Source organism: Chionomys nivalis, chromosome 8 (assembly GCF_950005125.1).
Source record: "Chionomys nivalis chromosome 8, mChiNiv1.1, whole genome shotgun sequence".
Lineage (NCBI taxonomy): Eukaryota > Metazoa > Chordata > Mammalia > Rodentia > Cricetidae > Chionomys > Chionomys nivalis.
This window is the reverse complement of record NC_080093.1, coordinates 24890936-24903300: the sequence shown is the minus strand read 5'-3', so window position 1 is coordinate 24903300 and position 12365 is coordinate 24890936. Positions and strand designations below refer to the sequence as shown.

The 12365-nt window shown below is 43.6% G+C and overlaps 1 protein-coding gene across 2 annotated transcripts in view; it reads right to left on the bottom strand.

Annotated features, from left to right (window-relative positions):
- Positions 1 to 11834, bottom strand: part of Slc16a12 (solute carrier family 16 member 12) — a 78781-nt gene extending 66947 nt beyond the window's left edge. The window contains exons 1-2 of one of the 2 annotated variants that reach the window (XM_057778172.1): positions 11705 to 11718; positions 10803 to 10913 (exon numbers count right to left, since the gene is read on the bottom strand). The gene's annotated coding sequence lies outside the window, so the exon portion shown is untranslated. Of the gene's footprint in view, positions 1 to 10802; positions 10914 to 11704 lie in introns of both variants that reach the window. The other variant, XM_057778171.1, reaches the window with a different exon arrangement.
- Positions 11835 to 12365: the final 531 nt, after the last annotated feature.

Genomic DNA, 12365 nt, shown 5'->3' with positions numbered 1-12365 from the left:
GAGTTTCAAGGCAGTACAGAGATCCTATCACACACAAAAAAGGAGGAGGATGAAAAAGAGGAGGAGGGAAGGAAGGAAGGAAGGAAGGAAGGAAGGAAGGAAGGAAGGAAGGAAGGAAGGAAGGAAGGAAGGAAGGAAAGAAAGAAAAGAAAAGAAAAGAAAAGAAAAGAAAAGAAAAGAAAAGAAACAACCAAAGCAAAATTGAAAGATGATTTGATTGTCCGATACCCTAACCAGACTCCCGTCTGTTCTTTGGCTTCCTGGGACCCTTGCATGCGAGCCTTACAGCATCACTATGAAGAGGGATGCATTTTCACTGGGTGTGTGCTTTTCCACCCCAGAGCCTGTGTACACGATACCCCTCATGTCTAGAATATTTCCCTCTGAAAGCTTCATGTCCTTAGGAGTTTGACCCACAAAGGCTATCTGAAATGCCTTGGGCCCTGAACACCCACACAAGGAAACTTTAGAATCCTGAGTCACACAGGTTGCATAAGCTGAAAGCGTCCTAAAGTAGAAGCTGCCTTAGGGCCATCGGCCCGAGTACAGAGCCTAGAGCTTGCTGGGTAGGCAGTGAGCACCTGCCTAGTGAGGCGGCAAGCTCATTAAGCTATTTGAACAGCTGGATCATAATGCTTTACCAGAAAGTTGAATTTTCACCTGAAATTTTAGTCGGAACTTCATCTCTAATAAAATTAGAATATAAAGGTGTCTGAATCTCATCTCCCTGAACACAGAAGACAGAGATGCCAATGAAAAGAAACAAGAGAAGAAAGAAATGTACAGGACTTAATTTTGGCACAGTGGTCAGTCCATCATCACTGAGACAATGAACTCCTGGGTAAGCTGCTTTGGGTCAGTGTCTTATTGATGGCATTTATTCTTTACCTTGGGAATTTGGCTTTTTTCTAAAATAAGCATAAATTTTTCTCTTATTTCTGTTTTTGAGACAGAATCTCACTATGGAGCCCTAGCTGACCTGGAAGTTACCACGAAGACCAGGATAGCTCCCAAACTCATGGAGATCTGCCTATCTCTGCTTCCTGAGTGCTAAAATTAAAGGGACATGCCACCATGCCCAAGTCGTTTTTCTTAAGTTTTTTAATTAATGCAGTGGTGGCTGGTGACCCTTTCAAGCAGGTGACCAGCACAGATGTGTTTGGGTCAATGAAACACAATTTCCAGATATACAGAGTGGGGACCTCTCGCAAGGCCCCGTGGGACTGTGCCCAAAACCCAGCAGACACCATTCTATAAGGGAGAATTAAAAAACAGGAGGGCAATGGTGAACCATACTATTATTTAACATCATTTTATGAGAAAGCTGGAACACCACAGTGTCCATGCCCATGGCTGAATCTACCATCCCACACCTCCATATACGTTAAGAAGGGGTCCTAGAGATTTTTGCAGAGTTTACGGTTTTTCAGAGAAATTTCCTTGCCCTCTTGCCTTTGCCACCATCATGCTACCATCTGAGTTGGGGTTGGGGAGAAAAGAAAAGAAATCAAAAAGGAAAAGGGTGCTCCTAGGTACGGTGGAGGAGTGAAAAGGTGAAAAGGAGAGCATAGGCAGAGGCAGGGACATCTGGGAGAGTCCAGGGTGGACTTGATCCTGAGTCATGTGAGAGAAGGAAGAGGAAAGGAGAGGGTGAGAGGAGCACCCGGCACAGCAGCCAGGAGGCCCAAAAGGAAGTAGACAAAAGTCAAGGTAAGCAAAATGGCTGGATTATATAGGGAAGGACAGCTGGGGGAAGGGCAGCCCAGCCTGTAGGCTGGAGAATTTAGGGGTGGGGTATGCCAGGCAGGAAGGCTCTGCAGCATGTAGGGACCAAGGGATGCAGGGAAAACCTGCTAGTCCGGTATGCCTTGATTTGTTAAGTAGGCACCTCAGCTGTTTGTTCCAGGGTTTGAGACTTAATATTGTCTATCTATACACACATTAATGTACATGATCAAAAGCTTTTCTACAGCTATATACACATATATGTGAGAAAATAAAATAGTAAATGGTGAATTGAATGTTGTGACTTGGGTTTGCAATCCTTCCACTGAAGAGATTGAAATATGAGGATTGCCATAGTTTGAGACTGATCGGGGCTACGCAGAGAGTTCTAGGGCATCCTCAACTACAGAGCAAGACCCTGTCTCAAAACTTAATACTAAAAGTGAGCTTTATTGACCAAACTTTTGCATCAAGCTAACATGAGGACAGAGAAAGACACCCAGTTTAGCCTAACTATTATCCAAAATTTTATATTTGAAACATTTCATTTTTCTCTATAAACACTCTCTCATAAGAGATTTATCTTGCACAAAACCTCTATATTTAATTATTTCAAATATATACTTATTGTCCTGAATATCCAGCTGACCACTGGACAGCTCTTCCATCAGACACCAATTTACAGTCACTAATGTTAAAGTCTCCCCCAACACTTTTCAACACAGATACACAATAGCTCCTAGAAGCAGGGCCTGTTGAAACCCAAACCAAACTGGACACATACACACAAAAAAGCAGAAATGTACAAATGTGGCCCAGTTGCTGAAAACTTGTTTTAGCTGAGAGAGCTCTTGTTAAAAAAACATCTTGTTTGGAGGCTCGGTGTGTGAAAATGGGAATAGCACCCCTTCCCAGGCTGTAAAGGGGTCCTCAGAAAGAAGGCTAAGACATGAAGCCAGACTTCATCTGCTACCTACCAAGGTCCCAGGGATCCTGCTAATTCACAGAAATCTACAAAAGACTGTTCAAAAACCACCAGTTGAAATCTATGAAGATATTCCTTTTTTATATTTTATTTACTCACTGTGTATGGGTAGGGCATATGTGTACCGTGGGGGCACATCTGGAGGTCAGGGGACAACCTTCAGGAGTCAATTCTTGCTTCCACCATGTGGTTCCAAGGACCAAACTCAAATCACCAGGCCTGGCAGCAAGGGCCCTTTATCTGCTGAGTCATCTCACAAACCGCAAGATGTGTGCTCCCATTCAATTAAAAAAAAACAATAACAGCTCTTCTTGGTTGTTCTATTCATTTGTTTTGTTTGATGGTATCGCAAATCAAACCCTGGGCCCCACATGCTGGTAAGCACTCTGCCACTGATTCACATCCCCAGCTGCAAGATTGGTTCTAAGTTGTTTGATTAGCAAGTTTTTGTTTGTTTTCTGGATTTCGTGTTAGTAACCTCACCACATTTTCTCAAAAACAGTAAGTTCTAAGAACAAGAACAACCTAAAATTAATCAAACTTTGTTAGTTACAAAGGACAATATTTAAACTTTTGTCTTTCTCTTATAAGAACCCACTATATCTTTCTTCTGTAAAAGTCCTATATTTGAAAATCTATTATGACACAGTCAAATAAAAGAGGAAGTGTGCAGAGGGTAACCTTGACCAATATGTTTTACGGCTCCATCAATTTAAAGAAACATACAGCAAAAGCCAGGCAGGGTGGTAGATATCTGTTTTCCTAACCCTAAGGGAATGGAGGTAAGAAGACACAAGTTCAAGACTAGCCTGAGCTACACAGTGACTGGGCAGGCAGTCTAAGCTCAGCCAGTCTTAGTTTGGTAGAAAACTCTATAGACAAGGAGAGCGGGGGAAGAAGGGGAAAGGAAGAAATATCTTACAGGTAGTTTAGAAGAAACAACTGTTACGAAGATCAAATTATTAGTCTCAAAATGATACCCATGTGACAAAACAATTACCAAAGCTACACAAAAGAAGGCTCACCAATTAACTGGTTGGCAAATCATAGCTATATAGTTTGGTGGGTGCTGTGCTTGAATGCCGATTGCCCCGCCCCACCCCACAAAGTTCATGGGCCTCAATGTGACGATATTAAGAGGAGGCAGAACCGCTAGTAGGAGGGCCTAATGGAAGGCACACAGGTCACCGGGAGCCCTTGGACAGCACTGCTGCTGGTCTTTGTGAAGTGAGTTAGCTTCTGAAAAGTGGTCTAGCTTGCCCCCTTCTCCAGCTTCCTTCCTGTATCCCTATGTGACCTCTCCCTCCTGCAGGCAGTCCCACCATGCAACCATCCACAACGATGTTATGCGGTCAGGCAGACCTTACCAGAGGCCAAACAGATAATGTCTTCTGATCAACTGTCAATTGAGTAAACCCTTTTTTCCTTACAAAGTATCCAGCTTCAGTCATTTTAGAGCAAGAGAAAAGTAGACTGGGATAGTGAATCTATTGCTCTGACCTTCTGTAAAAACAAGCTTAATGAATTTCACAGCAGAGGAAAAGCCTTTCACCACTGAGCAAGGCTTCCCACATAATGAATAGGCACTGAATAATGAAAATAAATTTTTTAAGAAAAATGTTTAATTTTTATCAGACGTGTTCAAAAGATACCCCAGAAAAGACATACTTAGAAAATATCATAGCAACTACTTGCCTCAATATTTTTTTCTGAAGAGGTGTAAGATTATTAAATATATAGATCAATGATCCTCAATCCTGGCTACATACAATCCTTATATAGGAATTCCATAAACTCCTGATATCTTTACCTTACTCCAGACCTACTTAATGGGAAGATTTTTAGGGCTGGGACATTCATATTTTTGTCCTTTCTGGGTGAGTTTAGTGTCAGCACTGAGAACCACTGACCTGGAGGCTTGAGTCAGCACACATGATATAAAGATGTTGAGAGTCAACCAGAACAAGCCACTCTAAGAGCAGTTAAGGCTGCGAGTTTGAAGTTCCCATTGGTGCAAACTGAATAATGACAGTTAAGACCAGGCTTGATAGCCGTCTACCTGAAGCTCTCTTTCTGGGATTATTGAGAGAGCAAGTTTGCGCGTCTTGGTGGGTTCCTCCATGTGCCACAAGGCGACTGTTTCAAAGTTTTAGATTTAGAGAGCTGGAATCGCCATTTCGAGTAATACAGCTGGTTTCAATAGATAAATATGATCTCATTTCCATGGAAATATTTTACCAAGTGAAGCAGAGTTGCTAAAGCAATACTAGTTGTTCCCGAAATAAGTAGCTGCACTCTTAGCTTGTGATATGTCAAATCATTCAGGAAATGCTGAACGGTTCTCAAGAATATATGAAAGAACTCCAGCATAGGAAGGTCTGGGGTGGTAAGTTCTAGGGGTTGGTGTAGTTAACATAGTGTGTTGCCATTCTGTGTACACTCAAATTAGGCGGTAAGCACCCGGGGTTCGAAGAGAAATACACTGTTGACTTTTATGGTGGTTTAGAAGATTGTGTCCGGTTTCCCATAAAAATCTCACGTGCACAATTCTGTATCCATAAGAGGCCAATAAACAGGAAAACCTCATGCTGATGCCAAAATATGAGCTCTTCTTAGAATATACTGAGAAAACTCAGAATCAGGAACTTCAGACGCTCTTGACTGAAGCAACCAGAAGCCACCAGAAGAGAGTAGAAAAGCGGGTATACATTTTCAGCATCCTAATTCACTTTTATATGAGTAAATATAAATTACCTCCCCAGCCTTTTGGTATGGAGTCATGATTGGTGTTCTGTGCTGTTTTCTGGTTAAACCACACTCACATGTTATGGTTCTATTTCTTTTTAAAATGGAATAGGACCTTACAGAAACTTAAAAATAATAGCTGAGTACACATTTTAGGTATTTTTACTGTACTTCCCTAATATTTTATAGCTGACCACTCTATGCCTAAGTTGCAATTTTTCATGTTGCTTTTTTTAAAGCATTAGGAGCCTTTGTTGTACATGTGTGTTCATGTATGTACAGATACACATGTGTGGGTATGGGGCAGAGTACAACTTACGGTGCCATTCCTCAGGTACCATTGGACATACTTTTAGTCTTGGTCTCTCATTCATCTAGAAAGCACCAAGTGTAGAGGCAGGCTGCTCAGTGAGCCCCAGTGGCCCACCCACCTGTCTTTTTCTCCCCCGCACTTGGATTATAGGTGCACACTACCACACCCAGAATATTTTATATCGGTCATGGAGATTTTTATTACAATACATGTTTACAGACCCAGTGTTTTACCAGGCAAATTTTCTCCTTGGGTCTCTTTCTTTTTAAATTGAGATCGAATCAACATAGCAGATAGTTCACCAACTTGATCATCTTAGATTGTCTTTTCTTATGTCACCAAGAATTGAGCCTTAGGCATGCTAAGCAAATACTCCAGTAAGCTGCATGCCTGGTTCCAACTTAGTCATTTTTAAGTTTGGGCTTTAGTATAATCATAATCTCTGCAAGCCGCTTCATTATCTGAATTTAGACCCAAGGCATCATCTCAAGAAACCTGCACCATTACTGGTCGCTCCCTATTCTCCCACCTCCATCTCCTGGCTAACACGAATCCACTTTTTCCCTTATGAATTTGCTTCTCTGAACTTCTGAAGCCACGCACTGTGTAGTCTTTTGTGCCGTGCTTCTTTCACCTAGTGTTTTCAGAGACCCTGTCTTTTCAGTGTACCTAACTTTCTTGGGCTATCCTAACTTGGTTGTTGAGCATCCCCACAGAGGTCTAGGAGTTAAAAGTTTAATCTCTAAAGTAAGGGAAGGTGGTGCAGGCCTTGAGAAGTGGGATCTTAGAGAATATCTTTAGGCTGCTGGCTGGAGATGGGCGCTGAGGAGTACTATGGCATATTCTTCCCATCCTTTATTTTGACTTTTATAAAGTGAACAGCTTTCTTTGCCATGTATTCAGACAACGACCATGCAAACGCATACACACTAAGACACACATCAATGGGTCTACTCCATCTTGGACTATAATCTCCAAAACATGTAATCCAAACTAAGCCTTTCTCTTTCTGAGTTAATTATCTGAGGTAGTACATTATAATACAGTGAAGGCGGGTAACCACAGGCCCATAGAGCAACCAGCTTATTTCAAGGCAGCAATGCTCATCATCTAACACTGACATTAAATTAGTCTAGGGAATATTTGATTTGATTGCAAATTTATAATATCAAATGCAGCTGGCATACACAGGGCTAAGACTAAAGAACACTGTTAGCATGTACATAAACTATAAAGAGCATAACATACCAGCTTACGACAATGATATTCTGTAGTAATCCCAATACCTCGAGTAGCAATCAATTTATATTTCCAGCGAAAAGGAGAACAATGCTAGCCCAATGAATTGATTTAGTGTTAGTCAACTCCTCTACCCTGAGAAGAAGTACACAGCAGAGTACAGTAGTAATATGTTTGCGGTGACAAACAGCCTTAATTCTAGCATTTCAGGTGAGTTCCTATGAGGTCAGTCTTGTCTATATAGCACATTCTAGGCTAGCCCAGGCTACATCGTGAAACCTTGCCTTAAAAAAGCGAAAACGAAAACAGTAAGTGGCCTTATGCATGTCGCTATAACACCATCGATCCTTCTATGCAACTCCCTGCTATGTCTGGAAAACGGGGATTCATTGTAGCCATCCACCACTGTTCTTTCTGATCTCTCTTCTGCCTCATCTGAGAGGTCCCCCGAGCCTTTGGAGAAGAGGTATAGTATAGATATCCCATTTGGGGCTGAGTACTGTACGAGCTCAAGTTGACAAAATTCCAACATGAAGGGGAGATGCCGACATGAAGCACCCACTCCTAGTTGAAGATCTATTGGTAATTGGTAGCTGTCAGGAGAAAGAGCATTGGTTTTCTTTAATGGTATAACCCCAGGCAGGTTGAGTACCTCTCATGCCAGTGGATGGTTGCATTCTCAAGACTATATAGATGACAACACAAATTGAACTCCATAGATTAATATGTATGGAGAAAGAGAGAGAGAACATAAAGTTGGGAGATTATGGAATAGGGAATGGATCTGGGAGAAGTGGGGAGAGAGGCGACTATAATCAAAATATAATGCATGAGATTCTCGGATTAATTTTTTTAAAGCAGATGAAACAAGGAGGACTAAGGGTGGTTCAGTCATAGAGTGCTTACACAGCACAGGGGCTTGGAGTTCAATCTCCCCGGGGTACTGCAAAACAAACAACACAAAACTTTACCATGCCTTTCAAGGAGCAGCCCAGATATGTCCACTATAAAGTCTCTCCAACCTCTAACTCCTCGAAGCCCACACACTCTCCTCCCTTTACCATCTCAAGCTGCCTCTTATCATAGCACTAAGATTCCCTCAGTCTTTTCTTCCAGGCCAGACTGAAGCCATGTCAACCTTCAGTGTGATGAACTCTGTCTTCACGACCCAACTTGCCACCAGGACAATACAATTTTTACACAAATGATTACCAAGTAGCCCAATAAATATATGTTAATCAACAGATTAATATGTCTATAGAATAATTAGTGGCATGCAGCATTCTATAGCACTACAACAATTCCCTTCCCCAGACCATCTCTGATGGAGAAAAACATAAGTAGATAAAGAAAACAGCCAGGCATGGTGGCATAAACCTTTTATAATCCTTCCACTTGAGAATCGGAAAAGGCAGATCTGTATGAGCTTGAGGCCAGCCTGGTCTACATAGTAAGCTCCAGGCTAGCTAGGGCTACCTAGTGAAAAGAGAGAGAGAGAGAGAGAGAGAGAGAGAGAGAGAGAGAGAGAGAGAGAGAGAACTGATCTAGCAAACAGCAGAAATTGAGAACTTACCTATTTCATAAAAACCACTTTTAAATAGAGATCAACTTAAAAACAGAAACAAAGGGTGCAGGGAAATGGACTCAGTGGGTAAAGCTCTTACCACTCAAACATGAGACTCAAGATCTGGAATCGCCAGCCCCAGGTATGTGGGCAATCCCTGTCTGTAACCACAATGATGGGGAGTGGAGACAAGCAGATGCCTGGGGCTTGCTGGCAAGCTAAACTAGCCAAGAGGGCAACCTTCAAGTCGTGTGAGTAACTCTGACTCAAGTAAATGAATCAGTCAATCAATCAATCAATCAATCAATCAATCAACAAGGTAAAGAACAGAGTGAGGGAAACATTCTGATATCAATCTCTGGCATCCACTCACAGCTGCATAGGCAAGCCCACCTGTACAAACATATACCCCCCCCACACACACACACACTACAACATCGAACCTTTTTGTACTCAAATTCTCCAACATCTTCAATTGTGATTTGATTTTTTCCTCAATTAAATTTTACCGCAGCAATGGGTGAGTTTTTAGGTAGGCATGAAGGATACCCACTCTCAAGAAAATAGTTCCCAGTTTGGCAACTTTAAAAAGAAAACCAAAAGATTAAATCAAGAATACAAAAACAACCCAAAAACTGCAATGAACACTTGGGGAGGAGGGGTAAATGACCAAAAACCTGCCAAGTTCGTTTAGAAAAGTCATTATTAAAAATAGCAAACATGCCTGAGCTTGCAAACTGTGCTGTTTGCAGAAAATGCAACTGAGAGAATTAGGGAATGCCTTAAGAAGGAATGTATGTAATTCAAAGAGAAATACTAACCATGGTGACAGGTTTACCAAAAAGTCATGTGACTGTATAGCCAAAGTCAGTTCATAAACATCAAAGTCACTTGGAGAGCTGATCATATGACTGCAAGATCAACAAGATGATTGGATAAGAAGATGGACAGAATTTTCGTATTTGTTTCTCTTCTAAACATAAAACTGAAATTCTCTTCTACCTGGCAAACTAAAACTCCAGGAACAATTTTGATAAATGAATTTCAAGTTGAGCTCTTCAGAGCCAAATTCCTTTGTTTTGGTCACTGACACTCACCAAACACTCAGAACAGCACTAAGTATATAGTTGGTGCTCAATCAATTCCTGTTACATTGAACCAAATTGAAAAATATGCAGTATGCTGCAATGATATCAGCTAAGTCAGTTCACAATTTTAAAATTTTAGCCATGACTTCTGTCCCAGATCATTGTGTTTCTCAGGACAAACCTCCAGGCCACATTTCTTGCAACAGCTCAGCATTGCAAGTCACTCCCATCATGTCCTCATCACTGGCCAGAGGGACACAGAATCAGGACTCCAAGAAGCAGTGTTCAAGCTTCCTCCTACTCATCTTGATTATTTTCCTTCTTCTGGGAATGAATCTGGGCAATATCAGCATACTCATCTTGATAAGCGAAGGATTTAAATATTGCTTATAATTAGGGATCCTTCCTTGTTTTCAGCTTTCCATCTTTTATTTTCCTCCCTTCCTACCATCTTTCCTTTCTTTGCTCTTTGAGACAGGCTCTTCCTATGTAGCCTTCACTAGCCTGATAGTCACTATGCAGCTCAGGCTGACTTTGAACTCCCAAAGATCTTCTGCCTCCATCCCTGGTGTGCTGGAATTACTGAGTGTACCATCATACCAGACTTAAGGAATCCTACTGTTAACACTTACACAACAAAGCAGTTTGGCTAAATCAAACTCTCATATATTTCAGAACCCTTCCCGTTTAAAAAGAGATGAGTGAAAAGCAAGAATAGGAAAATGATTTGCTTGGGCCATTCTAGTCATGGGGAAGGGAGGGGAGCCTGCTGTTAAAGACCTAGAGGCAAAGAGCTTTGAAACCTTACCTGAAATGACAACATCTAAATTTCAACGTTGGTCTCATCTACACAGCTATGCTATGAGTTTTCCCAACTCTTGCAGACATGGATCTGAGCTTCCCAAGATGTTTAAGTTAACGATTTGAATCTAGTAGATTCTTTAAAACTCTTTTCAATTCTAAGATCGTGTAAGTATTAAGTGATTGAGTCCAGCCACTCAGTAACTGATCCATATTTTCCGGTCATAACTGGGCATCAAGAGTGCCTAGGATACCATAAGCCCTAAATTAGTGTAACTTTGGAGGGAAGACAAATTGCACAGCCGGCAGCTGCAGATTTCAAAAGCGAGTGAGCTCAGATACCTGTAGCCACAGGGTCTTCCTGAACTTGGCAAGCCTGAAGAGTCTTCCTTCTGGGCTAGCTCAGCAGGGCTGCCGGAATGCCCACAAAGCTCTCAGCAAAGCTGGGAAGAGCTAACCAAAGGCCAGACAAAATGCAAGCCGAGTGGTTCAGAATGCTGAATCGCCAATTTGCACTAGACCAGTGATTCTCTATCTTCCTAATGCTGCCACCCTTTCATACAATTCCTCACATTGTGGTGACGCCCAACCATAAAATTATTTTTTGTCGTTACTTCATAACTGTAATTTCGGAGACAGAGGTTTGCCAAAGGGGTCGTGACCCACAGATTGAGAACTGCTTGCTGCTTTGGACTAAGGCGCGACTGGAGAAATTGAGTTGCATTCATTTCAAACGTGAAAGGCTGGTGTTTTGAATAGACCAATTACCGGTAATAAACATTAGGGGAGTGGAGTAGGGTTAAAAGGCAAGAACACCGATAATCAAGGGGAAAAGGCAGTCTGTCTTGCATGGGAAATGTGCACCTGGAAACCGCAGAACACAGATCAAAGCCACTCTCTCCAGCCACCTGCCCAGAAACTCAGCGGGACACCTCAGGACACAGGACGAGTGGGCACGTGCTTCCTTTCTAAAACCAACAGGTGGCCAGATTTAGGATCTAGACACAACTGCGCTCTGGGACAGACGTTAGAACGGAGCGCCGGGGTCCTTCCCGGGGTCTAGGTCCAACCCTGCCACCCTTCCCGAATGCCGTGCCACCTGCACTACCGAATCGGAAAGCGGGAAGAGCCAGAGCAGAGCCTTCCACACCGGGACAGCGTCGGGACTAGGCGCGCGCTCCGCAGCTCTCTACCGGGTGCCCGCCCGCCCGCCCGCCCGCATCCCGGGGCCCGCGGGTCCTCACCTCCCGGGGACAACTGCAGCGCTGGCAGCGGCGAGCCCACATGCCCCCTGCGCGGCGGCCCCTTCCCCGGCCCCAGGCGTCTGGTGGCGGCCGAGGGGCGGGGAGCGCATTGGGCGGAGGCGCCGCAGGGGCCGGGGCGGCGGGCAGCGCCTGCCGGACACTGTCGCTGGAGTGATCCCACTGCCCCGCCCCCGAGAAACCAGGCTCTCAGCCACGCAAGCCCCAGGGTGACTCTGCCCAGTCGGGGAAGAAGCGTTGTTCCGGGATTCGCTAGGCGCTGGGGGCTAGGCCACGGGTGAGGGGCGCGGGGAGGAGGGGCACCTCCAGGTTATGCAATGCTCCGGCCCAGTAGCGAGCCGGCTTTCCTTATGTAGGGCTCTCTCCTGAAGAGACTGGGATGCCTCGGACCCACACTAAAGGAGGAGGCTGGGTGTTCTCAAAAAGAACGTTTACCTGAAGGGTCAAAGAGCAGAAGGTACACAAAGTCTCCTGCTTCTGCATCTGGCAGGGAAGGGAATCCTGCCACCCAGTAGGTTAGACCGTTTCACTGATCAGTCAGTTACTAGCATCCTCAGGACCTGAGTTCAGCTCGCCAGCAAAGCCCACAACTTTAGGAGATCAACTTAACTCTGAATCGCAGCTTCATCTATGAAATAAAAGC